This window comes from Simochromis diagramma, unplaced genomic scaffold (assembly GCF_900408965.1).
Source record: "Simochromis diagramma unplaced genomic scaffold, fSimDia1.1 OVJJ01000603.1, whole genome shotgun sequence".
In the NCBI taxonomy this organism is placed as follows: domain Eukaryota; kingdom Metazoa; phylum Chordata; class Actinopteri; order Cichliformes; family Cichlidae; genus Simochromis; species Simochromis diagramma.
This window is the reverse complement of record NW_024387414.1, coordinates 298,600-309,276: the sequence shown is the minus strand read 5'-3', so window position 1 is coordinate 309,276 and position 10,677 is coordinate 298,600.

Sequence of the window (10,677 nt, the reverse complement as noted above, 5' to 3'; positions counted from 1 at the left end):
ATGGGGTCTTTCCTAAAATTACTGGTCCCAGTAACAAAGGCGCTTGTCGACTCAGCAATAGAGGGAAACTCACGACACACCCGGCAGAACATCATGTTATTTACCTTGTCATATTCCAGCCACAGAAATTCTTTTGTCCATGAATCCAAAAAACTGCGCTTTCTTTTTGCCTCGTAATCTGATTTATCATAACTGTTCCGCTTTGTGGTAGGCCTTTCTTTGCCTGTCCCTTCTTCATCCTGACCTGTCTTTTTTGGCTCAGCAGAACTAAAATACCTGCGTAAATCCATCTGTCTTTACACATGCCAGAGATTTTTTTTTTAAATTCTCTGCGCAGTCAACCTCTAGCACGTTTAAGCTTGCTGCGGGAGATTTCACGTGCCACGTTTGAAGAGTAAGCTAGTGAGTGATGTTGTGTCCTGTCTGACTATACCATATTGCACCACTAGAGGGTGGTGTCGTGAAATAAGAGGAAAGTGCAGTCGGGAAATTGTAGAGTTAGAATATAGTTAAGACGGCTATCTGATAACTCGATATGTCTCCCTGTTACCTCTACGATGTAAAGTTATGTGCTGCATTCATTAAAGAGCACTGTTCTTTGATGAGGACTCAGCTAATTACTCAGCTACATTTGCGAAAGAAAGCAAAGGCATTGTCATATATTTTTACTTCCTATGATAGCCCGATGGGCAGGGCTGAGATAGATTTTGGTAGCCCGACTGGAAATATCACTAGCCCCGGGACGTCGGGCTAGCGATTTTGCGAGCCCTGTATGTGCAGAAAATTGTCATAGTGTAATTTTGGTTGCCTACTTGTATTATCACAGATAGGGGGCAGGTATCAATAAGAATTTAGTCTTCTTCCTGCTCCTTTTCATGCATGGAAACAGTGTTACTTTAATTGAAAGGAAGATTGTGTATGGGAATGCATTACTGCTGTGTGTGAAACAAAAAATAAAATAAAATAAATAAATAAATAAATAAATAAATGTGAAACAGCGTCAGTATGTGGCGAGTCGGGATGAGACCGTGTTGCGGGATGCCACCTTGGTGTCATGGTTCTGGTGGATTATACCTGAGCTTTTGTTTTATTGCCTTCCTTGTGTCGTGCTGTCCAGTCTCCATCTTGTTTACCTGTCTCTGTGTAGCACATGCAGTTTTATTCTGCTTGCCTTGTTACCCTGATTTAGTTTCGCTGTGTTAGTTCTTCATCAGCCTCAGTGTGTCTGTGTATTCGTTGTTTATGTTTTTCCAGTTTGCATTTTGTTTCAGCTGCTTTTGGACTGTCGGCCTTGCCCCGATAAAGGTTAATTTTTTTATTCTTAAAGTTGGTGCCACCTGTCTGCGTTTGGGACCTCAAATCAATGTCTGTGCGTCAGAGGTGCTCTGAGAATGCCTAGCTGGGATCCTCACAGAATTATCTGTTTCATTTGGTTTGCAAACTCCTCAGGATCCACCTGGTGGAAGTGGAAAACACTGCTGGGAAAAATGATGGCTGGAACTGGGGACTGGATGCTCTTTGACTTCTATTAGTGAAACAGAAAAAAAAGAAACAGGAGAAAATGACATCCAGAAGCACAGGATTCAAACACACCCAGACGAGGAAGCAGAGAAGAAGAGTTTGAACCCCCCTAATGGTGTTGGCATGAGATTTGAGAGTTTAATATTGCATGCGGATGGATTTTTTTTCCCTTTTTGTGCAATTGACCAACATGACATGCCTAACTGTATAAATGGGTTGCTTTATGATGATAAGATCACTGGCTAATAAGATATTTATGTGACACGCTGACAGATCCATCTCCTTCCTTCCCTCTTCTTGCCATCTTCATGCCTCGCTGAGCCGGTGAGGATCACACTCAAATTCTCCAAATGGGGTCGTTAAATGGAGAGGAAATTTAATAAATTAATACTTCTTTTTCATAGAAGGGGCTAAAGAAGAAAGATAGGAAGAGAGGGAAGGGAGAGAAGTTTATAGTCTTGACAAATAGCCCGAGTGGCAGAGTGTTTATAATCTTTTCTCCTTTTTTGTACTTCAGTCATTCATTTTGTCCTCGTCTCATCTCAAATCCCTTCTGGGTATTTTCACATGGGTGTCTTGGGAAAGGTGTCACACTTGTCATGCTGAAGCTTAAATGAAGATCTTGTAGTTTTTATCATTATGACAAGCAGGGCCAGCAAAGATAAAACAAAAACATTTTTCAAAGGGGATTTTGTGAACGTCACTCACAGCCACATTTCCTGTAAGCTGAATGTTTGCTGACCTACTACACATTTCATGATCTGATCAAATATTTAGCTGTTACGGCATCAACGTGTCCAAACTCAAGCTCTGAAAGCTGCAGTTTGTTTGACATCCAGCAGAGGCAGCAGTGAGTCAGTCCCCATAGACTTCCATGTTAAAACTTTACATCAGAAATAAACACGTTTATGGCCTGATGTTACGGCCAAAAGGCCACACCGGCTGTGTGGACTCGAGAGCAGACATCGACAGAGGCAAAACCCGACGTGAAAATAGTGCTTCATTTACAGTGGTGCACAAAGGCAGTAGTAAACAATAGTAGACAATCCCGATAAAGTTGACTATGAACTATGAGCTAAACTTGAGACAAGTAATCAGAACTATGAGCTGTAACTAAGTCCATGAACAGGTCCAGGGGAGGAAGGAGGGGCAGTGGAATACAGAGCCAGCATTGCAGGTGGAGAACAACTTGAGAGGGGTACCGCTCGGTGAGTTGTGATCCAAAATGAATCTGGAGGCAGGCAAGTCGTATGCCGTGACGAAGGAAGTGTAACTAGTTTTGCAGAACATCAGCGTCCAGATGAAGGTAGTAGATGAAGACACAGATGAAGAAGTATTGTCTGCAAGTATAACATGATAACCAGGCAGGTAACTAGAGCAAAGAGAAAACACTGTGAGCAAAAATACCATAAGTCTAAAAGGAGTTTGGCAGCCTAGCACTAACACAGGTTAGCTGTGGAGCTGGCAGAGGTCTGATGTGAGTCCTGGGCTGTATCCCAATTCAGGGTCTGCAGCCTTAAAGGCCGCATTTTAAGGCCGATTACGTCACAGCGAAGCGACGAAGGCTGTCCCAATTCGAAGGCTGCTCGAAATGCGGCCCTCAAATGCATCCTTCATTTCCCTGAATTTTAAGGACGTGGCGGTGTAGACTTCGTGTCCCAACATATCCCAGAATGCATAGCGTGGCGGTGGGTGTGGATAATTTTGCCGAAAAAAAAAAAACGGCGGATGAGGGGCGCCCGAAGAGTAAACTTTAAGTACTGAATATTATGTCACTTATTTATGTGCAAATGTTTAATAACGAAGAACATTAAAACATTACTGTTGGCCACATGTCGGCAAAGTTATGTGACTTTAGTGACGTTTGTGCTAACTTGGTTTTAAAGCCTTTACTTTAAAATATACGCCGTTCAATAGCTGAGCTTAATCTTACAGAGAATGATCAAAGCTCATGTAGAAAGAAACAAACAAATGAACAAAAGATTTTCTCTTTCATTTCTGTCAAACAAAGCTGTATGACACGTTTCCAGCTGTTAGTATCATGGTTGCTAGGCAACCTGGGCAGCGCAACGGAGGCTAGATCGTCCCATTTCACAAGCCTCGCACTTCCGGCCTTAGCGGTCTTTAAGTACGTGGCCCTTGAGGATCGTTGAGACAGCGTACTTTAAGGCTGCAAACCCTGAATTGGGATACAGCCCTGGTCTTAAATACCAGTAGCTTGATTGCAGACAGGTGTGCAGGCTTATTGGAGACTCCGCCAGAAGGTTGAGCCCAGCTTTCTGGAAAAACAACCAAGACCATAGCTGTGTCTCAATTCAGGGGCTGCATTCTTCGGAAGGACCCTACCCACATAGGCCGAGAAGGCTGGAAGTTTGAGGCTGTGAAACGACGGTCTAGCCTTCAGATTTGCGTCTCCACCTGTCTCTGTAGACTTTAATAAACTCAGCCGTCTGCTGTCTAAAATATAACAGGACACTGGAGTAAACTCTCGACCATCTCACACTTCTGTTTAATCAGTTTTCTTTTTGACGTTTATTCAGCTGTGTGAAAACTTTAATCTAAGCCAAACTGATTTACTCAGGAACAAATAAAACACTGAGAAAAGCCAAACAATACAATTTTTAACGTATCTAAGTGACTTACAGTGGGGAAAAAAAGTATTTAGTCAGCCACCGATCGTGCAAGTTCCCCCACCTAAAATGATGACAGAGGTCAGTAATTTGCACCAGAGGTACACTTCAACTGTGAGAGACAGAATGTGAAAAAAAATCCATGAATCCACATGGTAGGATTTGTAAAGAATTTATTCGTAAATCAGGGTGGAAAATAAGTATTTGGTCAATAACAAAAATACAACTCAATACTTTGTAACATAACCTTTGATGGCAATAACAGAGGTCAAACGTTTACTATAGGTCTTTACCAGGTTTGCACACACAGTAGCTGGTATTTTGGCCCATTCCTCCATGCAGATCTTCTCGAGAGCAGTGATGTTTTGGGGCTGTCGCCGAGCAACACGGACTTTCAACTCCCGCCACAGATTTTCTATGGGGTTGAGGTCTGGAGACTGGCTAGGCCACTCCAGGACTTTCAAATGCTTCTTACGGAGCCACTCCTTTGTTGCCCGGGCGGTGTGTTTTGGATCATTGTCATGTTGGAAGACCCAGCCTCGTTTCATCTTCAAAGTTCTCACTGATGGAAGGAGGTTTTGGCTCAAAATCTCACGATACATGGCCCCATTCATTCTGTCCTTAACACGGATCAGTCGTCCTGTCCCCTTGGCAGAAAAACAGCCCCATAGCATGATGTTTCCACCCCCATGCTTCACAGTAGGTATGGTGTTCTTGGGATGCAACTCAGTATTCTTCTTCCTCCAAACACGACGAGTTGAGTTTATACCAAAAAGTTCTACTTTGGTTTCATCTGACCACATGACATTCTCCCAATCCTCTGCTGTATCATCCATGTGCTCTCTGGCAAACTTCAGACGGGCCTGGACATGCACTGGCTTCAGCAGCGGAACACGTCTGGCACTGCGGGATTTGATTCCCTGCCGTTGTAGTGTGTTACTGATGGTGACCTTTGTTACTTTGGTCCCAGCTCTCTGCAGGTCATTCACCAGGTCCCCCCGTGTGGTTCTGGGATCTTTGCTCACCGTTCTCATGATCATTTTGACCCCACGGGATGAGATCTTGCGTGGAGCCCCAGATCGAGGGAGATTATCAGTGGTCTTGTATGTCTTCCATTTTCTGATGATTGCTCCCACAGTTGATTTTTTCACACCAAGCTGCTTGCCTATTGTAGATTCACTCTTCCCAGTCTGGTGCAGGTCTACAATACTTTTCCTGGTGTCCTTCGAAAGCTCTTTGGTCTTGGCCATGGCGGAGTTTGGAGTCTGACTGTTTGTGGCTGTGGACAGGTGTCTTTTATACAGATGATGAGTTCAAACAGGTGCCATTCATACAGGTAACGAGTGGGGGACAGAAAAGCTTTTTACAGAAAACGTTACAGGTCTGTGAGAGCCAGAGATTTTCCTTGTTTGAGGTGACCAAATACTTATTTTCCACCCTGATTTACGAATAAATTCTTTACAAATCCTACCATGTGGATTCATGGATTTTTTTTTCACATTCTGTCTCTCACAGTTGAAGTGTACCTCTGGTGCAAATTACTGACCTCTGTCATCATTTTAAGTGGGGGAACTTGCACAATCGGTGGCTGACTAAATACTTTTTTGCCCCACTGTATGTATCATGTTTAACCTGATTAGCAAAAGACCGCGGGGGGTCTGAATACGATGTGCCTGGAGTTCGCTGTTCTTGCCGGCTAACAGACATCTCCGAAAAAGTCGGTGCACTTTTGCAAATATGTGATGTCTTGATAAACAAGCAGATATTTGAAGTTTACACAGCTACATTCTCACCTGAAAATAAGTTTATTTTGTGACCCAGAAAGCGTAATATTTCAAACTCTCTGCACTCCTCCGCCATTGCTGCGTATTTTTCTATTATTATAAACATTTTATAAATAATAATTTAATAAAGTATTGAAAAGAGTAATATTCAAACTAAATAGCTGCCACCATTGTTGGAAACGGCTGGGCCACGCTATGACTTCGGGGATAGGTTGGGCCACGAAGGATACACCCGCTCCTGTATATATAAGAACACTACACCCGACCCAGCAGCCGTTGAATTGGGACAGTCTTCGTTGAGTTGCTGTGAAGTAATCGGCCTTCAAATGCCTCCAAAGGATGCGGTCCCTGAATTGAGAAACAGCCCCTTATGCCAGATCATTTCCCCCCGATAATACAAGAAAGCTTTTATAACTTACCTGGACTAAAGTTTGCATTATTAGGGGCATGGCCTCTTTGACTGACAGGTGGATGCTAACACAGGTGACTGTAGCTGCTAGCTGTCTGCTAGCTTTACCTGAACTGGACCTCTGGACCTTGTTTGTGCTGTTGGAGCCTTCTGGAGACTTTTAATGACATCATGTGACCAATAATATGGCTGCTGTGAGCTCACTGTACTAACAGACCGTCCAAGAAGCCAAAGCTCCAGTTTTAGGGCAGAAATTTAAGCATTTCAACTGGATGTTACTGAGCACTAATTAGCAGGTATTGCTCTCATACAGTGTGAATGCAGACTGATAGCTAGGCTAGCTAGCTTTAGCTAATAACACAGCTTTTTTTTAATGTGTAAAATTGTTAATTTTTTGGTGGTGGTGTTTTTACGTCCAGGGGCTGCAGGTTACAGAGAGAATTAATACATGAACTGCTTGGACATCAGTAGGTACTCACAGCTCCACGCTCATATACAAATATCCTTCGTGGCAGAGACATCCACAGGGCCCAGTTAGCCAAAGAGAGCATGTATGGGTGAAACAGCCTGTGTGGTTCGATGTTTGACTGCAGGCCTTCTATCAGCTCCTGTGTGACATCTACAACAACACATGTGACACGAAAACACACTGAGCCAACATGGCCATGCTAATTAACCCCATGCTGGTAATGAAGAGCTCTGACGAGCCAGCGTCTGATGAGTGATAATTTCCATATGTAGTAGGGCACCTTCTGACCCCTCCTTTTAGTTCCACAGTTCTGGTCACAAACAAAAGTCTGAACAACCCCCACAAACAGAAACAGCCTCCTACACATCTGCTTTATCTGCTCACTGTTTGCACAGGAACTTCTTAGAATCGTATTTCCACCACCAAATCAAGCTGCAGCTAAATTTTAAAGTTAAATCTTATTTAAAGGCAGCACAGCTTCCTTGGAATGATTACATCCAAAATCCAAAAGTGGTCCGTTAAGGGCTATAACCCCCAAACTGTCCAGACTTTTTTTCAAAGTGTGTATGCTGCAATACTTTGTAGTGTCACAGGTTATGTTAGGGTTATGTTAGAAATATCCTGGATGTGTTGAAATGAGTGGAAGAGGGACATTCTGGAGAGAGATCCAAAGAAGAACACAGGAGCAGTGCTGAAGTGAGGTACAGGAAGGTATTTACAGGATATTTCTTGAACTTATTCTAATTTTGAGCTGACACAAATATCTTCATGTATCAGCTCATACTGAGATCAGTGTTAAGTTAATGGTGAAGAAGAAACCATTGCTCATTGCATCATGGGAAGCCCTAGCTGCCTTACCCTATTGCACTGTAACTAAGGGAGGTTTCATTATTCATCCTGATAATAATGAATTACAGTCGTCCAGCCTAAAAGTAATAAATGCATGAACTAGTTTTTCACTCTGAGTCAGGATATTTCTAATTTTAGAGATGTTGCACAAATGGAAGAAAGCAGTCTTACATATTTGTTTAATATGTGCGTTGAAGGACATGTCCTGGTCAAAAATGACTCCAAGGTTACTCACAGCGTTACTGGAGGCCAAGGTAATGCCATCCAGAGTAAGAATCTGCTTAGATACCATATTTCCAAGATTTTCAGGGCCGAGTACAATAAGCTCAGTTTGATCTGAATTAAGAAGCAGAAAGTTAGCGGCCATCCAGGTCTTTATGTCTTTAAGACATTCCTGCAGTTTAACTCATTGGTGTGTGTTATCTGGCTTCATGGACAGATAGAGCTGGGTGTCATCTGTATAGCAGTTAAAATGTATGCTATGTCTTCTACTGATGCTGCCTAAGGGAAGCATGTATTCTGAGGCTCAACAGAGCTCTGACTTTTTGTCAGCCTGGCTACAGTGCTGAAGAGAAACCTGGGGTTGTTCTTATTTTCTTCAATCAGTGACGAATAGTAAGATGTTCTGGCTTTGCGGAGGACTTTCTTATAAAGCAGCAAACTATTTCTCCAGGCTAAATCATGATCTTCTAAATTTGTGACACGCCATTTCCTCTCCAGCTTACGAGTCATCTGCTTTAACAGTAGGAGGGTTCATTTTAAAATCTCCTGGAACCACAGCAGTAATTGCAAAGACAGAATTTCTTGGAGAAAGGAAGTGATTTTCAATTTTCAGTAAAATTTGACAAAACAATTATTTAAGATTAATTTTTATGGTTTTTATTAGTTTATTTGTTTTTATTAGTTATCGATGATTTAGATCATTTCATTACAGATTGTGATGGCAAGCCACACATGGTAAGCTCCACACCTCACCACCAGTTGATTCACTGTAGTTTACTTTGCAGTCACTACTTTAATATATTCTACTTATTGTTAAATACCTTCACCAGCACATCAACTGCCCCACCCGGGGCACTAGGACATTAGACCACTGCTACACCCCGTTCAAGAACTGTTACAAGGCTCAGCCCCTGCCGGCATTTGGAAAATCGGACCATGCCTGCTTACAAACAAAGGCTAAAGCACCAACCACCAATCAGGAGGGAGGTCGCTCGCTGGACGGACCAATCAGTGACCGCGCTGCAGGACGCACTGGATGATGCAGACTGGGACATGTTTCGGCGCACCTCTGATGACATCAACATGTTTACGGAAGCGGTTGTGGGATTTATCGGGAAACTAGCGGCCGACACAGCATAAAGAACTATCATCCGAACGTTTCCCAACATCAGTGGCACGCCAGTGGAGAGAGTGGACAGTTTCCGATACCTGGGTGTCCACATCACTCAGGACCTGTCATGGTCCTGTCACATCAACACCCTGGTTAAGAAAGCCCAGCAGCGTCTCTTCTTCCTCAGAAGACTTAGAGACTTCCATCTGCCACAGAAGGTGCTCAAGAACTTTTACTCCTGCACCATCGAGAGCGTCCTGACGGCAAACATCTGCACCTGGTTTGGGAACAGCACCAAGCAGGACAGACGAGATCTGCAAAGAGTGGTGCGCTCAGCCGAACGCATCATTCAATCAGAGCTCCCTGACCTGCTGTCCATCTACACCAAGCGGTGCCAGACCAAAGCTAGGAAGATTATGATGGACCTCTCCCATCCCAACAATGGACTCTTCTCACTGTTGAGGTCTGGGAAGCGCTTCCGCTCCCTTAAGGCCAAAACAGAGAGAATGAGGAGGAGCTTCTTCCCCCAGGCTATTCGGGCCCTGAACCAGGTGTAGGACTGGACTCTCACACACATCACATCACCACACGCACTCTGGTTTTTCTTCATGCACACCTCCTATAATTTATAATCTCTTTCTGCTATTTGCAAATTTTTACTGTAAATGGTAAATGGCTTGTATTTGTATAGCGCTTTTCTAGTGCCTAAGGACCCCAAAGCGCTTTACACCAGTCACACAAACATTCACACACTGGTGATGGCAGCTACATTGTAGCCACAGCCACCCTGGGGCGCACTGACAGAGGCGAGGCTGCCGGACACTGGCGCCACTGGGCCCTCTGACCACCACCAGTAGGCAACGGGGGTGAAGTGTCTTGCCCAAGGACACAACGACGGCTGTCCAAGCCAGGCTCAAACCAGCAACCTTCCGATTACAATCCAAACTCCCAACTCTTGAGCCACGATCGCCCTTTGAAATTTCTAAGTTAAATCTGTAAATTTTGTAATAATCCGGAAATTGTAAATACTGTAAAACCACTGTCATCTAATGGTCGGGCATTGCATAGCACAGCTACAGCATTTCACCTCATGTCATACTGTGTATGGTTGTGTGTGTGACAAATAAAACATTTGAATTTGAAAATATTGTTTCTTTATTAAATGTATTTATTTTTCCATCACACCTTCCAATGTTTATATGGCGTGCACACATATTAACACTGCAAGGTCAAAGTTCTGTTTTGTTATATTAACACATCTTTGAGTTACCTGGTGTTTGGCTCCTCCTCCTGTCTGGCAAAAGGTGTGGCAAAGGGCTGGGAGAGCTGAAGTACCACTGACAGCCTAATTCGATGAAACCACATGCTTCATCTTGTTTGTTTTCACCCCTGTGTGTCTTTTGGTTTAGCTAAGCCAGTATTTAAGTTTCCCCGTGTGTCATTTCAGCAGGTCAGTTTGTTTTTTGTTTGAGGTTTCGTTAATTGTTATTCTGAGTTTAGTTTATTGAGTTGACTTCTTTTATTGGTCTGCCTGTTTAAGTTTTGGCTTTGTTAAATATCTTTTCATACTTTGGGATCAATAAAACCCCTTTTTTGAATTAAACACCTGTGTCCTTTATGCTTTACTGCTTGGTCCCTGACACAGATCATAAAGTTACAAAATGTTTTTTTAAAAAACCTAG